The 6,000-nt window shown below is 31.9% G+C and overlaps 1 long non-coding RNA gene across 1 annotated transcript; it reads right to left on the bottom strand.

The window, feature by feature from the left end:
• Positions 1-1,196: 1,196 nt before the first annotated feature.
• LOC128280522 (uncharacterized) lies at positions 1,197-3,555 on the bottom strand. The gene is made up of 4 exons (XR_008270611.1): positions 3,293-3,555; positions 3,104-3,175; positions 2,932-2,974; positions 1,197-1,421 (listed from the first exon to the last, which is right to left on the bottom strand). It is a non-coding gene; the product is annotated as an uncharacterized LOC128280522 (long non-coding RNA).
• Between the last annotated feature and the right edge of the window lie 2,445 nt (positions 3,556-6,000).

Here is a 6,000-nt window from a genome sequence, read left to right as displayed (position 1 = left end):
AATACTAAAATGGGATAAAAGCAGTAATATTTATGAATATAGGCAGGCAACAGACTTGAAAAGGGTAAATTCCTTAACAACCTCTTCTTATTTATTTTCTTTTACTTCCTTCAACTCCAAAAATAGAGAGGCCTATTATCAATTAGTCGAAAAAAATTTCTACTAAAAAGTATTTTTATAAAAAGTTGATTTCAATAGGAAATATTTATTTATTTTTTGAAAATATTTTTCAAATTATTTTATTCTAGTTCGAATAATTTTTGAAAAATAATTTTACAAAAAATTATTTGAACAAAAATAATTCATTTTTGAAGAATAAATAAAATTTATTTCTAGTTGGAATTGTTTTTTACAAAAATACTTTTTAGTAAAAAAAAAATTGGACTAATTGGCAAGGAAATAAAAAGAAATAATAAACAAGGGTTTATGAAGCAATTTACCCTATTTGAAGTTTGGTGCCGCCAAGCTGTCAAGTGGCACACTTAAAGCTTTACAATCAAAATAGAAAATTTATATATTAGGTCCCTAAATGTTTTAAGTCATCACATTTCAGTTCAATCTCGCCTATTGACCAAGCGACACCTACAAAATTTTTTTTTTTAAACTTGATGTGACTGGTGGCTAGGGAGAGGGGTGCCGCCGATTGGTTAGGCGACACCAACTTTTTACTGTAGCTCCTACCTAGATTTGTAAATATTATTGTCTTTATCCCATTTCAGTATTTATTTAATTATTTTATATTATTTGATTAAAAAACCTAAAAAAGATTGTGTAATATTTTGACTTGGTTTTCATTATACTTAAATTCCTCTATTTTTTCGATTTATAAAATATTTAAATTTTTTTATCACAGTGTTTTTAACACCCCAAACTTTGCCTAGACGTTACAATTGAATCTAAAGAAATTACATTAGTTTGTTTAAAATGCCAGAAGTTTTAATCCCAACTTTAGAAACCATAAGTTCTAAAAATATTCACTTTAAGCAAAACACTTATACATTAATTTTAGAAATTACGCACAAAACATATTTATTTTACAGAAAACTCCTAACCTGATCTCGTTTAGAAACTTCTGATTTCAGTGCGTGTTTTGAAAATATAAATATCGCAAAGTTGTTACATGTTTTAAAAAAACTTATACTTGAATACTTTTATATCACAGTAAAACCATCAAGTCATGTAGCAACGGATTTTTCTTTTTATCGATTTTAATTTTGAAAACTGATTTTGAATCTGATAAATCGTACATTATCATCGTTTTACGTTAAAAATAGCAAAACCTGACGAAAATGAACAGAAACCATAAAATAAATTTACAAACCAAAAGATCATAAATAAACTAATCATAAACCGATTTATTTACTCAACCAGAAAATCAATCAAAGATCCCCCACGTCATTTGGTCCTAAGTCTAAAGACGCCTGAAACATATTAAACAAACGAGTGAGCTAAAAGCGCAGTGTGTAGCACATCCAAACAACAAATCAGAAACACATACACAAACAAATACATTTTCATATACAGATTCAAACATTTTCTCATATACGAAATCAGATGTACTTTTATAATCAAATGCAGATGTATATATAGATTCAGATACAGATGCAGACATAGATCCCACCCTTATCTGCTACACACCAACTCAGTGCAACTAATCACACCAATTAGGATTATAAGAGTCTATTCATTCCATCACATCGGGTCGTGGTAGTATGCCACTCATATAAGTGCAACTGAGCTTCTAGACAGAAACGTTGCGGTAAATCGCTAGAATCATATATATGTGGTTGAGCCACTATAGTTGCAGTCAAGCTACGAGAACAAATATTGCGAATACACCACCAGAAGGTGCAGTAATACTACCAGAATCATACTTTCTCCATCACATATCATATCCCACCCTAATGCACATATAAATACTAACAGACATAAAAAATGTATATAATATACATGCTTTTATAACAGATTCAGATCATGCTTAACAAATACGGATCATACTTATCATATTACAGATTGTACTTATCTTATCACAAATCATATTGAGCATATAACATATTAAACATGCATACATAAATCGTAATTAACTCAAACAGAAGATCGAAATTAAGATTTACAATCTAATTTGCATCGTAAGGACCTTACTAAAGGTTCACATTCAACTTGTATGACGAATACGACCCTATGGAAAATTTTCAAAATTTGGACCCACACGGCCTGGTACATGATCTCAAACACGCCCGTGTGGCCCACATGGTCCAATTGGCCCAAACCGTGTGTCTCACACAATCTAGCACATGGCTTGTCACATGCCCTGTGTCACACAAGGCAATATGGCGTCAACAGTTCCTGATTTCGGCTTATTTCGTTCGCTATTTTCTTATGCTTTTATAACAGATTTGGATCATGCTTAACAAATACGGATCATACTTATCATATTACAGATCTTATTTATCTTATCACAAATCATATTGAGCATATAACATATTAAACATGCATGCATAAATCGTAATTAACTCAAACAAAACATCATAAATTATGATTTACAATCTGATTTGCATCATACAGACCTTACAGGAGGCCCACATTCGACTTGTACGACGAATACAGCCCTAGCGAAAATTTTTCAAAATTTGGGCCCACAAGCCCTTGTAGCCCATATGGCCTACTTGGCCAGCCCGTGTGGCCCACACGGCCTGGTACATGATCTCATACATGCTCATGTGGCCTACATAGCCCAATTGGCCCAGACCGTGTGTCTCACACAGTCTAGCACATAGCTTGACACATGTTTATATGTCACATACGACATACCACATGGCTTGTCACACACGCCAGTATGTCACACACGACCTACCACACGGCCATGTGGTGTCGATAATTCCCAATTTTGGCTTTCGTAATTTGCTATTTTCTCAAGTTTGTGTTACACACCTTACTGATTTTGAAACACGACAGTTCGTCACCCCTCCAAACTCTAGAAACAACAATTAAAACGAATATATTAGTCTTAAACACCAATAATCAATTATCAATTTGGCCACAACCAACAAACAAACGATCTTAACACCATGATTCAGCTCATTCGAAGCACGCAATTACTTACCCAAACAAACAGCAGCCCCAAAAGAGAATCCCCTCACTCATTGGAGAACGTTTTACGCCTCACGAAACATTCCTATCGAAACATAAAAATAATCAATACCCACGATATCCACCATACCGAAAAGCCTACTTAACCAAGCAAACTGAAGAACAATTACACTACTAAAATGAATTAACAACCACCACTTACCAACGGAAAAAAAATAGAAGAGACAGCAACAGTAAAGACAAGCAACGATAGAACCTTAGCAAATGGTGTCTTCGAAAAGAATAAAAAATAGATTGTTTAAGAGAAAGGATATGAAATAAGATGAAAGAGATAAATAAAACAATAGAGGAAAAAGTAACAGATAAATTACAATAGCAAAAAGTATTGAAAATCAAAATGGGAAGAAAATGGGAAAAATGAGAATGTGGGACGTGAGAGAGTGTAGGAAAAGAGGGACAGTTGTGAGGGAGGAATTTTAGGAGAAAACTCCTCACCACTAATTTTAAAGTGCCCCACTAACTCCTATCATTATCCATATCAGATTTTTTTCTTTCAAATTTAAAAAAAAATAATCTCCACTTTGCACGCACAAGATTCGAACACAAGATCTAGGGATAAGTTGACACCTTACTATTAAACTAGCAAACTTAGTCTTAACATCATTTGAGCAAAAATAATATATAAGCTACAAGTTCAAAGATAAGGGTTTAGGTAAAAATAGCAAAAATTCAAGGGAAAGGATTTAAACTTAGAACCTCACACACAAGCAAAACACAATTAACCACTGAACCAAATTAACTCACTTAATAAAATTTTCACAATCTTAATTCTAAAATCAAGGCATGACTACTCTTGGCTTCACAAATTCAATTTTTTCTAACCCGATTTTTAGAATATAACAGTATTACTATATTATTCATGCATGATTTTTTTATAAATATATATACTTTTTTCAGCGCAAAAGTATAACTTTTTTCTTTGAAAAAAATATAACTACTTTTCAAACCATAACACGTGTATAACATAAATAAAATTGTCATTATTACAGTATTACTATTATTTCTCAAAAGATACATCTACAAGGTTTGGCTAACAATTAATACAATCATTCAAATTAACATATTTTACTTAAATTTGAATATTACGCAGATTATTTATTTGTCCTTTACTTCAAAAAACTATTTTGATGCTTTTTACATATATTCTTAAAATTAGAAATATTATTATACGATTATGCGTGTGGAAATCACATATTAGAATATAAATCACTATTTAAAACTAACGTACAATAAATAATAAAACATATGGCTTGAAACTAATAAATAATGAAATATACAATCTTACTTCGATTGGTATGGTCATTGTTGTCAATGCAGGAGGACATGGGTTCGAGTGCACTGAAATGTATAATTCTTTTATTTATGGGCTAGAGAGGGACTTTGGGTAGTTCTAGGTATTGTCTCGAAAAAGAATAGATATGATCAAAACTTATAATGAGATTATTCAAAAATAAAATAAATAATAACGCATGAAATATGTACAATATTAAAATGAAGAATGTTAAATTAAACTGTTTATCATGACGTTTTCATCAATTTTGAATGGAAATAAAACCAATTAAGTAATTTGTTTCACTGTTACTTAATCATATGATTTATATTTATTTAAAATTTATACTATTTATTAAATCATTTATTGAGTTGATGTTGGTTAGGAGATGATTTTTGTCTTTTCATTATTTAATATAATTTTAAATAAAAATTAAAATTAACATGTCTAGGGATTTTAATGGATTTGTAAACAGAAAAAATTAGGCTTAAATGCCATTTTTTAATTAGGCCTTTAGGCCATTTTATTTTTTAAATAGAGAAATAGGCTGATTTTAGGAGAGAGAAAGGAAAGCACTTCCAAATGGGTGTGTTTTCTACATAGGTGACAAGAAAGCACGACCAACTGAACGCACTTTCCCTCAACGATAATAAAGCAACGACTTTTTGAACGTTGCCATGCCAACGATAAAAAAAATTTTAAAGGGGCCAACAATAATTTTTTTTACCCTATAAATACAACCCAAGTTTCAATTTTTTTTTTCCAATCACATCCTTCTTTCAACTCTTTCAAGACGTGGCAGCATTACTTATGGCCGAAAGAGTTCGTGATTCACTCCGATCATGAAACCTTAAAGCACATTAAGGGTCAACATAAGTTAAATAAGCGACATGCAGAGTAGATTGAATATCTTGAATCCTTTCCATATCTCATCAAGTATAAGAAAAGTAAAGAAAACATAGTGGTTGATGCTCTATCAAGGAGGTACACTTTATTGTCTTATCTTGATTCTAAGTTACTTGGGTTTTCTTATTTGAAGGAATTGTACGTTAATGATAATGACTTTGGTAATATCTTTGCTGCTTATGAGAATGGATCTTTTGAGAAATTTTATAGGTATGAGGGCTTCCTTTTTAAGGAAGGCAAGTTATGCATACCACAAGGCTCCATTTGAGAATTGCTTATGCAAGAGGTGCATAGTGGAGGCCTCAGGGACACTTTGGTATAAGCAAGACACTATCAACTCTACAAGAACATTTTTATTGGTCGCGAATGCAAAGAGATGTTGCACGTGTCTTTGAGCGTTGTGTGACCTGCAAATGAGCTAAGTCCAAAATTCAACCTCATGGTTTGTATATGCCGCTACCCATACCTGAATTCCCTTGGATGGATGTACCCATGGACTTTGTCCTTGGATTACCAAAAAAAAAAAATAGGCAAAGACTCTATATATGTGGTAGTTGATAGAATTTCGAAGATGTCTCATTTTATTTATTGCATGTGCCAAGACTGATGATGCTTTTCATGTAGCTAATCTCTTCTTTAGAAAAGTTGTTCGTTTACATGGAATTCCAAGAACG

Source organism: Gossypium arboreum, chromosome 9 (genome assembly GCF_025698485.1).
Source record: "Gossypium arboreum isolate Shixiya-1 chromosome 9, ASM2569848v2, whole genome shotgun sequence".
NCBI lineage: Eukaryota > Viridiplantae > Streptophyta > Magnoliopsida > Malvales > Malvaceae > Gossypium > Gossypium arboreum.
This window is presented reverse-complemented; position numbering and strand designations above follow the sequence as displayed.